This window comes from Lithobates pipiens, unplaced genomic scaffold (genome assembly GCF_037356315.1).
Source record: "Lithobates pipiens isolate NorthernLeopardFrog02 unplaced genomic scaffold, aLitPip1_a1.2 Scaffold_1, whole genome shotgun sequence".
Lineage (NCBI taxonomy): Eukaryota > Metazoa > Chordata > Amphibia > Anura > Ranidae > Lithobates > Lithobates pipiens.
The window spans coordinates 185289726-185303725 of NW_027507685.1; the positions used below are offsets into that span (position 1 = coordinate 185289726).

The 14000-nt window shown below is 43.2% G+C and overlaps 1 protein-coding gene across 1 annotated transcript in view; it reads right to left on the reverse strand.

Moving 5' to 3' along the window:
• Nucleotides 1–14000, reverse strand: part of MAPKAP1 (MAPK associated protein 1) — a 341504-nt gene that overhangs the window by 296180 nt on the left and 31324 nt on the right. The gene's annotated exons all lie outside the window — the stretch shown is intronic.

Here is a 14000-nt window from a genome sequence, read left to right on the forward strand (position 1 = left end):
GTGAAAACTAGTGTGATTAATAGGACAGTTCGTTATATAAATCATTAATAACGGTCTTAAAGGAATTTTAATGTACAAATGAAGTCCCATGAATGTTACGGAGTGTGCATAAAATTATAGATATGAATTACGTGCCCCCGTTTCAAAAATTAAAGATAAATGAACTCGGGCTCAACTATTAAAGTTTTAAATATAGAATCCTTTATCTGAAAATCAGGAAAAATTATAAAATGTCAGGGCCATATAAATTAGTAGCGTTTTTCTATGGTAGGACGGAACAGTTTATAGGTAATAAAGGAGGTGATTTGTATCTGCTGCAACATTAGTCAAATGTGTAGGGAAAGAGATATGAATGAGGATATTTTTATTTTACCGTTTTTTTTCCCCTCTCCTTCTTAAAGATGCAGAGAAAAATATTAATTAATTCCTAGGGATTTACTGCAAACCTGAAAATTCGTTGAATATCAAATATTACTACGTGGTACAAGTCCACTAATATTCTGTGTTCGAGAAAGTAAAATGGGTAAAGAGTTTGAACAGAAATGCATGTATGCCGTAAATGTAACAATAATAATCATCATCATAATCACTTGTATCAAAATTTTATTGCATTCATATAAATTCGATTTTTTTAAATAAAGTATAATCTTAAAAAAAATAATAACTTATTTCATTCATAGCCATTGATACTGTCACTAACATCCTCCATTTAAAAAAGGGAAAACTACTGTTATTGCGTTATTTCAGTAAATATACATTTTAAGTTATGAATGTAGCATTAAAGTGCATCTGCACAATTGGTGCAGTTTCAGTTAAATTGCATCATTCCCAACTCCAAGTCCCCTAACCCTGATTCTAGGATATATGGCCTACAAAGCTACTGAGCCACTTGTCACAATCCTTGTACTTGTGCATGCACAGTACACTCGCCATGTAATCCTATGAAGAGTTTGCACTCCCTTGGAGCATTTGCAGCAGGGTGGATGGGGCAGAAAATGAAATAGTACAATATAATCTGAACTGTGCAAAAAGTACAGTTACACTTTAAGGCACAACTTTGGGAAAACAGGTAGCATACACTCCATTGTTCAGCAACTCAACCACAATCCATAGCCAAAAGCACCTACAATGGTCAAATAAGCATCAGAAGTAGACTAGGAAGCAATAGAGAAAAGTGATCTGATGAATCACATTTTTTAGATTATGTGGATGGCCGGCTGGGTGTGTGTTGTCTACTGGGGAAGAGATGGCACCAGGGATGCACAATAGGAAGAAGGCAAGTCAGCAGAGGCAGTGTGATTCTTTGGGCAATGTTCTGCTGGGAAACCTTGGGTCCTGCCATTCATGTGGATGTTACTTTGACACATACCACCTACCTAAAACATGGTTGGTGTCCAAGTGAACGCCTTCATGGAAATGGTATTCCCTGATGGCTGCGGCCTCTTTCAGCCGGATAAAGTACCCTGCCACACTGCGAAAATGGTTCAAGAATGATTTGAGGAACACAACAAGTCTGAGGTGTTGATCAGGCCTCAAAATTCTCCAGATCTCAATTCATCGAGCATCTGTGGAATGTGCTGGAAAAACAAGTTCAATCTGGAGACTCCACCTAGTAACCTACAGGACTTCATAATCTGCTACTGATGACTTGGTGACAGATGCCACGGCATACCTTCAAAGGTCTAGTGGTGTCCATGCCTCAATGGGTCAGGGCAGTATTGGCAGCAAAAGAGGGACCTACTCAATTTTAAGTGGGTCATCATAAAGTTATGGCTCATCAGTCTATATAACACACAAACATATTGTGCATTTATCCATTTGCCTGGAGTTCTACTTGTAAATCTCTCCTTCTAATAACAATAGTCCTTCTGTATATACCAGCTCTAATTTTTATCTTGGTATTTATTTTACAAGTCTGGCTATTACTAAACACTTCACAACAGCACGTAGAATACTACTTATTACAAGTTACACATCTAGTTGCAGTGGTCAGGGTCTGGGGGAGCGCAAAAAAAAAGACTGGAGGGAATAGTCAGGACAGTCATTTTTCTGACTCATAGACCACACAAATACCACAGAGGATTGCAAATGCTCTAACTAGAGCTATTGTCATTTTGGTAATGTGGTGGTATAAACTACCAAAGCCATAACAATGCCTCACTTTGAGAGAAGTAATGTTACAAGATGCTGTGGTTTTTATTGTTATATTATTTTTACAAAACCATGCCTTCTTGCCATTGTGTAGCAAACAAAGCCAGTCAGTGAATATACATTCCCAGAATAGTACCAGAGGAAAATCACTGGCAGCTGGGCTCGGGTGAACCACGGCAGAGCTTGCCAAGATCTTGCCAGAAGTACACGTCTTACAAACCTTCATATTAAATTACTGAGGACTAAAAGCACATCAAATCGAGAGTATTTTGTGATTCACAGAACCCTGACAACTTTGCGCTCACAAAGGTTTGGGTAAAAATAAAAACCTACCAAAACATATTTGTTGTATGTTCTACAATACAGTCATGTTCAGTAACATGCCATCAGTTGCATTGATGCCATGAAGATTTAGCAGTACTAGTAACACCCCTCCAGGGAAGTGGGGATCATCCCCCAGGGAGGACATGATACAGCGAAAGAGTAACCAAGGTGATCTGATGCAGAGAAAAGCTATGTATCCTGCATACCTTGCCTTGCTGGCTTGGTATAGTATCCAAGTAGCAACCTGGTAAGAGTGCGAAAAGAACACAGGCATCTAAGACACCAGTGGTTGCTTAGCAGACAGAGTCTGGTATGGAAGGACTGTTGAGCTAATGTCAGCATTGATGGGTGGACAAGACTGGTATGGATCACAGAAGGATATGCCTCATACCAACATGAAGTAGACCAAGCAGTGCAGAAACTAAGACATTCTAGAAACAAAAAGAGTTTCTAATGCCTCGTACACGATCAAACTATCCGCCGGACAATCCGCCCGTGTGTGGGCTCCGACTGACTTTTTTCCCCAAAAGTCCGGCGGACTTAGAAAGTAGTTTTGATTCAAAAATTGTCCGGCGGACAATCCGACCGTGTGTGTGCTAGTCCGCCGGACTTTTGAAATGAACGGACTTTCCCGCACACGGAGGAAAGTCTGTTCATTTTGAACGCGGCTCCAGGTAGCCAGGACTAGCGAAGGAAGTCAATGTCGCCGCCTTTGGCGGCGAGATTGACATGTCGCTGGCCCCGTAACCTGGTATGGACTTAAAGGGAAAGCCCTATGCCGAAAAAACGGCATGGGGTCCCCCCCCCCCCCCCAAGGTCCATATAAGACCCTTATCCGAGCACGCAGCCCGGCCGGTCAGGAAAGGGGGTGAGGACGAGCGAGTGCCGCCCCTCCTGTGCCGTACTAGGCTGCGTGCCCTCAACATGGGGGGTGCTTTGGGGAAGGGGGGCCGCGTGCCCCCCACCCCAAAGCACCTTGTCCCCATGTTGATGAGGACAAGGGCCTCTTCCCGACAACCCGCAATGGCGGCGTTTTGCCGGCGGTATTACAGCGCTGCCCCATTGATTTCAATGGGGAGCAGCGGTGGAGGAGCGGTAAACACACCGCTCCTTCACTGCTCCAAAGAAGCTGCTGGCAGGACTTTTTTCTGACGTCCTGCCAGCGTACCACTGTAGTGTGAAAGCCCTCGGGCTTTCACACTACACACAATGGTGCAGCATCTTTAGGGCGGATTGCAGGCGCTATTTCTAACGCTATAGCGCCTGCAAAACGCCCTGGTGTGAAAGGGGTGTAAAACACACACACACAGGTTGGAATTGATGGCCTTGTGGGGTTTTTTTCAAACTTACCAACTAGGAAACAGTTTTTAAGCAAGTTTAGCCTCGAAGATCAACACATCTTCATAAAGGGTCTCCGAGTATCTCACTGCATCTAAGCTGCCCACTCATTCCTTCGCTGTATGGCTAGCCAGATGAGAAGCCCAGGAACCTGCTTCCACTCCATGTACAAAATCTCACAAAAGTGAGTGCACCTCTTTTTTTTGAAAATATTTTATTATAGCTTTTCATGTGACAACACTGAAGAAATTACACTTTGCTACAATGTAAAGTAGTGAGTGTACAGCTTGTATAACAGTGTAAATTTGCTGACCCCTCAAAATAACTCAACACAGCCATTAATGTCTAAACCGCTGACAACAGAAGTAAACCCCAAGTGAAAATGTCCAAATTGGGCCCAAGGCACAAGGTCTCAGGTGTGTTAAATTTGGTGTTATCGCTCTCACTCTCTCATATTGGTCACTGGAAGTTAAACATGGCATGTTCGACCAAAGAAGTTGAGTGCACGTGCTCATATCCAGTGGAGGTCTTTGAGAAATAGAAGTATGTGTACTGCTGGCATTGCTGCAGAGGTTGAAGGGGTGGGTGGTCAGCCTGTCAGTGCTCAGGCCATACGCTACAGACTGCATGAAATTGGTCTGCATGGCTGTCGTCCCAGAAGGAAGCCTCTTCTAAAGACGATTCACAAGAAAGCCCACAAACAGTTTGCTGAAGACAAGCAGACTAAGGACATGGATGTCAAGTGTGTGTGTCGGCAACCAGGTGAGGAGCACAAAGACAAGTGTGTTGCCTGCAGTCAAGCATAATGGTGGGAGCATCGTGGTCTGGGGCTGCAGGAGTGCTGTTGGCACTGGGGAGCTACAGCTCATTGAGGGAACCAACATGTACTGTAACATACTGAAACAGAGCATGATCCCCTCCCATCGGAGACTGGGCCTCAGGGCACTATTCCAACATGATAACAACCCCAAACACACCTCCAACATGACCACTGCCTTGCTAAAGAAGCTGAGAGTAAAGGTGATGGACTGGCCAAGCATGTCTCCAGACCTTGACCCTATTGAGCACCTGTGGGGCTTCCTCAAACAGAAGGTGGAGGAGAGTAAGGTCTCTAACATCTACCAGCTCCATGATGTCTTCATGGAGGAGTGGAAGAGGACTCCAGTGGCAACCTGTAAAACTCTGGTGAACTCCATGCCCAAGAGGGTTAAGGCAGCGCTGGAAATGAATTGTGGGCACACGAAATATTGACATTTTGGGCCCAATTTGGACATTTTCACCTAAGAGAGTACTCACTTTTGTTGCCAGCAGTTTAGACATTAATGGCTGTGTGTTGAGTTATTTTGAGGGGACAGCAAATGTACACTGTTATACAAGCTGTACGCTCACTACTTTACATTGTAGCAAAGTGTAATTTCTTCAGTATTGTCACATGAAAAGATATAATAAAATATTTACAAAAATGTGAGGGGTGTACTCACTTTTGTGAGATATTGTATGCACTATACTTCAAGCAACAAGCCACACACCAGTGAAGTCACAAGAATCCAATAAGTTTATTGATGGACAGCACACGCTGCGTCCCTCCAGCCTAGGTCTGTCCTGGAACGTGTTTCACCCATCTAGAATGTAATTGTTATGGGTGCAATCGCTATGAGGAACACATTAGTGGTGCAAACTCTCACCAACTTTCTGCCAACTTTCACTTTTGCCTGATGTGCCAGATGTGTGGATTTAGCTAGTCAGATCATGAATGTCTTTAGGTAGCTTAAAAAAAAAGCCAGCTCCAGGAAACAGATAGTCAGTGAACTGTCAATGCAATTCAGGAATTAATACAATTATTTTCAAAATTGAGAAAGTCTTCTTTGTTTATATTTAATCTTAAAAGTTTTAAAATTACACAGTGCGATCAAACTAGAAATAGATCCACTGGTCAGTTTTTCAGACAGATCTGATTGGAACATACCTGTTAAACCTCGTACACACGCTTAGATTTTTGGACGACTGAATGTCCGTTTTTTGTGGCATGCTAATCTGAAGAGGTTACGCACAATACGAAAATTTTCGTACGACAGAATACAACATCAGAAGCGATGTAATGTGTTGAATAATTTTGTATGTGTTCTTTCATTTCTGAGCATGCGTAGTCTCACTCTTACGTTTTTTTTTGTTCATACGAAAACCGTACTAATGAAAAATCAGACGTTAAGTTCACATCCGACAAAAACTTTATAGTCTTTGTCGGATGTGACCTTAACATTCGATTTTCATCCAGCTTTTGTCTGATCGTCTGTGGAAAGCACTGTACTAACGATCCAAAAATCGGCAGACAGCTCGTCGTACAAATTTTTCCATCCGATTTTCGTATTGTTTGTCCATTGACATCTGATTAGCTCTTAGTTTCTCAAGGAAAATCTGAATCTTTTTTTTTTTCCAGACATAAATGTGACAGATAAGAGATTGTTGGATTTAAATGGACCCATGTTTGTCTACATCTGACCGCCCATAGACATCCATGCTACTCGGCTCCGATTCTGCAGCAGATCTGTTCAGGATCAGAACTAACATGACCTGTGTGAAAGGGCACTATATAAAACATGCAACATAATACTAAACTCACAGTTGATACAAAGGGAGGCAAAAAAAAATCTCATAAAAGCATTGTACAATTTGCTACAGCAAGGGAAAATAAAATATATCCACTGATCCCCTAAGGCACACGTGCCAAATCTGGCCCATTTCATGTGGCCCTCGCACCTCTGCAAGCCCCCTTCCTCCGCCTCTGCCCCCACCGAATTCCCGAGCACCTCTGCCAGATCTTGCTCTTTTCCATGCAACTGCAGAGAAGCGTGTCTCTGCTCTTCTTGGTCTCTGCAGTCGGAAGAAGAAAGGAGGACCAATCTCCTCCTACAGATCCTGCGTCTCTCTGTGCAGCCACAGCACTCCCTCATCTCTGCCAATCTCAGCATTCAAAATATTCCAGCAGCTGACTCTAGCCCTCCTCTGGTCCTCCCCCGGCACTTTCTGTTTCACAGCTCCGCCCCGATTCTTCCCAGCAGCAGCACAGGGTAAGGGGGGTGGGCACTGTGATGTAAGGGAAGGTGGGGGTCATCTGCTTATAATTATGGGGATAAAACAATTATATGCCGGTTGAAAAGAAAGGTTGCACACTGCTGGTATACTCCACAAGAAACTATTAGAGACTGAACACCATGGCAGAACTTTGTTCTTTCTGAGCAGTCTCCAATAAAGTTTTTTGTGGAGGAAACCCGCGGCGTCCAACCTTCCTTTTCAGACTTGCATCATCTGCTACAGGGGTGTAAGTGGTACCGGTCTGCATCTGCCCTTCACAGCTTCAGTCTTATACTAAAACCAGTAATAAATCAAATGCAGAGGCAATTATTTATTATGACAAATAGTAGATCTATTTACATGGTCTTACAGATACAACTGGCCTTTCAGGGCAGCCATAATGCTGATGCGGCCTGCGGTGAAATTAAGTTTGACATCACTGCTCTAAGGCAATTAGATATTCCATCAACCAACAATGTAGGGTGGTGTTATTGCTATAATATCCAGATATAATCTATGCATTTATAAATACTGTACATCCAGCTTTTCTTCTAGCCAACTGAGCTAGCTAGAACTAGCTCCTGGGGAAGTCTATTTTGCATTTTCACAGCTCTTACTGTAAAGAAGCCTCAGCATGTGAGGCTTACACCTCTATTCCTCCAGACATAGAGAGTGCCCCCTTCTTCTCCGTAATGACCTTAAAGGGGCTGTAAAGTCAGAAGGTTTTTTATCTTAATTGCCTTAAGTGTGCAGCAGCTGCCCTCAGCCTCCCTAAATACTTACCTGAGCCTCATCTCTGTCTAGCGATGTCCACGATTGTCTCAGTCATCCGAGATTCTCCCTCCCGATTGGCTGAGACACAGCAGCGGCACCATTGGCTCCCGCTGCTGTCAAAGTCAGTCAGCCAATCAGGAGAGAGAGGGGCGGGGCTGGGGCTCAGTGTCTGAATGGACACAGGGAGCTGTGACTTGGCTCGGGTGCCCCTATAGCAAGCTGCTGTGGGGGCACTAGACAGGAGGCAGGGGCCAGGAGCACAGAAGAGGAGGATCCAGGCTACTCTGTGCAAATCCACTGCACAGAGGAGGTAAGTATAACTTTTTTTTTTTTTCTAGAAAAATAACCATCAAAAGACTTTACAATCACTTTAAAGAAAATAGATCTACACCAAGTTCACTATATTGACCACTTATGAATTTATACATGGTGATTTCACTCCCGCAATTTTAGGGAATGCCTGTGTAAATTTTGCATCAAAGTCAGACCAAGGTAGTGCAGGGACTACTTTGAAGTCGGTGCAACTTGAAGTTGCACAGATATGAATGGTAATCATTGGAAATCATGGGGTAGGACTTGTCATGTGACTTTGCAGTCCCAAGTCGCAGGACAAGTCACACAAGTGTGAAAGGGGCCTTAATCTCCTCTTTTCCAGTTCCTGTAATCTTTCCTCATAGCTGAGCTCCTCCATATCAGTTTGGTTGCCCTTTTCTGCACTTTCTCCAGTTCTCCAATATTATTTTTGTGTGCTGGTGCCCGAAACTGAACTGTATATTCCACGGAGAGCACCAGCTCCAGAGTCCTGCTGCTGCATTTATTGACACAGACAGCAAGACTTAACCCGGACCCCAGCACCCGTGTCACTGGATTTGATTGACAGCAGTGGGAGCCAATGGCTTCTGCTGCTATCAATCTATACAATGAGGACCTGAGATAGCGGCTTTAACTGCTGTGCTTGTCCCTGTCACTAGAACAATCGGGTTCAGGTAAGTAAAGGGGGGGGGGGCTGCTGCACTACAGAAGGTTTTTCACCTTAATGCATAGAATGCATTAAGGGGAAAAACCTCAAGGGTTTACAACCCCTTTAAGCCTAGCACACAAGGGCTAAATGTCAGGACACAATAGAAAACAATAAAAAAGTTGGGCATTCAATAGAAACCGAGCGACATTCAGCCCATGTGTAGGGCAGCTGGAGCGGGTTCTGTCAAAGGCTAGATCAAAATGAAAAAGAACTCGCTGCTCCAGGTGAAGTAAGTATGCCTAATCGAACCTTCAAAACAGTGCCAGCCCCGGCCCGCCTCCATGGATAATATTGAAATGAAAAGAGATGGCGGCACATCGAGTGATTCCAAATGCCGTTTATTGAGTCACTGTGGTGACACCAACACACAATGCCATATACGTGTTTCACACAGTACAAATATGCTTAATCATTACATCATTTCTATCGAAGGCTCATGACCGAAAACTAGAGATGCACCGAAATTTCGGGCGCCAAAACATTTCAGGCGAAAATTGTTATCGGCATTCGGCCGATAAAGGCACGGAAAATGATGCTGTACTAACATCAGAATGTTAGTACAGCAGCTCCAACCTGAGCTGTGATCTAATGGTCATCTAAAAGCAGAGACATCAAGCAGATACACAGAAGGTGGGTACTCTTACCAGAGCCAAAGGACCCGCATGTGGACAACACCAGGTCTATCAAGCATGAAATTATAAATCCACAATCTCTCAGGAACAGTGCGGTAGATCACTGATGATCCCTCAACCTTCCACACTGGTAGGGCTGAAACAACTAATCAATTAATCGACAACTAATCGATTATGAAATTAATCGATTACTATTTTCATAATCGATTAATCGGCCAGTAACATAATGGGGTTAAAAAAAACTAAAATGAGCCCTTTATAGTACAAAGAACAAATAATCACTACTGAAAATATTACTTTCATTGTTCTACAGTAAAAAAAAATGAACCCCTTACAGTAGTGATTATCTCCTTTTTTGTTTTTTACTATAAAGGGCTAATTTTAATTTATTTTAACCCCATTATGTTACTAAACATTTTAGGCCTAGTTCACATCTATGTGTTTATTGGTGCTTTTTGCAGAAATGCCCTACAGTATATTTACATGGCTTCCTATGGGGCATGTTCACATCTGAAAGGGTCAGGGACTTAATGCAAAATTGTCCTTTATTGGTTCAATATACTTCAATGGAGAAGCTGCAGAAAAGCATGTAATGCATTTTTGCAGCAATTTGTGTTTTTCAATCTGCCCAAAAAAATGCAAATTGCAGTAAAAATCATGTGAGCAAAAATCAAAACGCACAGCAAAAAGCACTGCAGAAACAGATCAAAAGCAAACTGTATAGGTGTGACCCCGAGCCTTATGCTGGCTACACAGATCCGTTTGCAGATGAGAATATTCAGCCGAAAAGTCGCTGAATGAAAGAATTTTGTTTGAAATTTTCACTTGTTTTTAACATTCTGTTTTTAAAATGAATGTCATTTCTAAAAGAAAACCACATACACTGTCTGAAAATTACTTTGACTAAGAAGTTTTCTATTATTTCCAAATATTCCCGTCACTGTGGTTGAAAATGAACGTCAATTTGACCCACTTATTTTTTTTAAGGTTATTAACCGATTAATCGAAACAATAATCGGCCAGCTAATCGATTATGAAAATAATCGTTAGTTGCAGCCCTACACACTGGTTTTAGGATTTTAATGCTGGACTCGGGAGCTTGCCAACAAGGTAACCCCCTCGGGAGAGCGCTTCTCCTAGGGGGTTACCTGATGCGGGGAGGAGCCGCGAGAGCCACCGAGGGACCCCAGAAGAGGAGGATCGGGGCCACTCTGTGCAAAATGAGCTGCACGGCGGAGGTAAGTATATGTTTGTCATTTCAAAAAAACTACCCTTTCTACCCTTTACAATCACTTTTGCATCCAAAGTTTTTTCTGGCAGTGGCCAACCCCTCCATTGTACTTACCTGAGCCCCTTGATTCCCTCTCTGTGCGGGGTCCCGCCTTTTAATTGGATAGATTGATGGCAGTGCAGACATTGGCTCCCGTTGCTGTCAATCAAACCCAATGACAAGGGGGCGGGGCCATTTGTGTCTATGGACGTAAATGCTAGACTCTGGAGTGCGCCTGCACAGTAACCCCCTGGGAGAGCACTTCTTCTAGGGCAGGGGTCTCAAACTGGTGGCCCTCCAGCTGTTGAGAAACTACAAATCCCATGAGGCATTGCAAGGCTGACAGTTACAAGCATGACTCACACAGGTAGAGGCATGATGGGACTTGTAGTTTTGCAACAGCTGGAGGGCCACCAGTTTGAGACCCCTGTTCTAGGGGGTTATCTGATGCAGGGAGGAGCCATAAGAGCCACTAAGGGACCCCAGAAGAGGAGGATCAGGGCCACTCTGTGCAAAACGAGCCGCACAGCGGAGGCAAGTATGACATGTTTCTTATTTTAAAAAAATAAAACACAAAAGGTTTACAATCACTTTAAGGACTCTCCCTCGGTGAATACTGTACATAGAAGCTTTTCGCAGTGATTCTGGATAGTACAGCCCTTTGTGATGTTATACTCCACTGTGTAAAAATTCTAATACCTACATAAGTTACAGAATCTGGAAACATTCAGCCTCAGGGGTTTAATAAGCGACGTAAGTAGCACCACAAGGTAAACGTGAAGATAAAATGTTCTTGTTTCACTTGAGTGCACCTTTAAAAGGGATCCCCTGCAGATTTCAGTTACCGTAGATCAATGTGCATTTTCATTCTCATTATTTGAGCTCCTAATAAAGGGCCAGACTGCAGCAGATAGCAATGTGCTAATATCACTGTATAGTGACGGTGCATGGAATCATTGTGCATTTGTGAGCTCCCGAGGTCACCTCTGTTGGTCCCAACATATCCTAGATAATCCATGAAATACTAAATGTTCACAGGTATCTAGGCTGACAGAAAACTATGAAATAATTTATTGACTATGGAAAATGTCTGTCAAACGTGGACAATTTTCCTTTATTTTTATTGAGCACACTTCAATTAAAGTGATATTAAACCCTCAGTCTTTTTAAGTACTTTCAGCAGCTGATGTGATCAGTTACTGAGGACGGAGCTTCTTTTTTTTTTTTAACCACTGACATTGTTTTAGTTTAATCTGGTGCCAGGATCATCGCCCCAGGTGTGATGTTTCAGGGTGGCTCGTTTGTCTTGCAGACGCACACTAGAGTTTTGTGAATCAATAGAAACACACAGACTCACTGCCTAGGATGGCAAAACACTCCCCTGCTCCCTTCTCCAAACAAACTGGAGACTGCACTGTTAAAAGTGGAAAACAACAAGAGAAGGGCGCACCAACCTAGAGCAGCACCATAATACATTTTTATAGGATAAAGGATTTTAAGGATAAAAAGCAGCAAGTGTTATTCTCACAAACGCATAGCATAAGTATGCATGTCATAACAAGTGAAGGAATTCGCCTTCAAGTATTATGGGAAGACCAGACAGCGTCCATAATGGCTGCCGCATTTCAAGGGAGAACTCTTCATCAGAGCCCCTGATGACTCTGGGCGCTGATGTAGAAAGCTGTCCCTTGAAACGCTGTCTGGTCTTCCCATAATACCAGTTGACTACAACAGACCAGGAGGCGATTCCCTTCACTTGTAATGACATGCATACTTATGCTATGCATTTGTGAGTATAAGATTTGTTGCTTTTTATCCTTTATGGCAGGGCTCGACAAAACCCGGGCGCCAGGTCGCATTTGCGACTAGAATTAGCGAACTGGCGCCTGGGGCAGCACAGCTGGGGGTATGCTGTCTCCGCGGACCCCCCCGGCGCGATCGCTTCGGGCCGCGCCGCCGCCGGCCGGTAATTTAGCCCCCGGCTTTGAGGCCTTCTACGATCCTATGGTTCCTTCTGGAATCTGGCGCCCTCTTGTGGTGGCCGTTGGAATTACAACCAGCAATGCTAATGGATGCAATGCTAATTTTCCCTGCCTGCCAGCCTATCTTCCTTCCCTTTACTCAGAACCCCTAAAAATTATATATATATATATATATTATTCTAACACCCTAAAGAATAAAATGGTGGTCATTGCAATACTGTCTGTCACACCGTATTTGCAAGGCGGACTTACAAGCGCACTTTTTTGGGGAAAATGTATTTAATAAAAAAAAAAAAATAAGATAACAGTAAAGTTAGCCCAATTTTTTTTAATATTGTGAAAGATAATGTTGCGTCGAGTAAATCGATACCAAACATGTCATGCTTCAAAATTGCGCCCGCTCATGGAATGGCGACAAACTTTTACCCTTTAAAATCTCCACAGGCGCCGTTTAAAAAATTCTACAGGTTGCACTTTTTAAGTTACAGAGAAGGTCTGGGGCTAGAATTATTGCTCTCACTCTACCGATCGCAGCGATACCTCACATGTGTGATTTGAACACCGCTTTCATATATGCGTTCGCTTCTGCACGCAAGCTTGGCAGGACAGGGCGCGTTTAAAATATATATTTTTTTTTATTTTAACTTTTATTTTTATTTTTTTCACTGTTCTTTAAAAAAAAAAAAAAATGTGTGTCACTTTTATTCCTATTACAAGGAATGTAAAAATCCCTTGTAATAGAAAAAAGCATGACAGGTCCTCTTGTATATGAGATCTGGGGTCAGAGAGACCTCACATCTCATATTTACACTAAAATGCAATTTAAAAAAAATTTGTCATTTGAAAAAAATAAATTAAATGTCCCTCTAAGAGCTATGGGCAATGACTTGGAGACAGGTGAGGGGCTTGGGGCTATCTTCCCCTCACTCGTCTCCATGTCAGGCCAGGGACAGGTCCAGATCGCCGTCACGGACCCGGCTCCTAACTTTTTTAGCTGGCTCCTAGATTCCAAGCAAATTTGTCAACCCCTGCTTTATGGTAATGCACTAGGTCAGCGTACCCTTCTCTTGTTTTTTTTTGCAGTATATAAGGATACCCCCATTGTCCTGAGGGGATAGCAAGTCTACTGGTGCTGACAAAGAATTAACACTATAAATCTTTAACCACTTCCCACCTGTAGTACGTCAAATGACGTCCTCGGTTTTGAGTGGGGATATCTGAATGATGCCTGCAGCTATCATTCAGATATAATTTTTTTCGCCCAGCAATTCCCCCTGCAAGAACAATTATAGTGGCTGTTCTGTTATTGTTCTTACAGGTGGCGGAAGGGAACATCCCCCTCTGCCGCCACCCTCCGGTGCTTCTACTGGCTTGCCCATGCAAACCGCGAGCCAGTGGTGGAAGTTCACCACAGAAAATACCAAGATGGTCCTTGG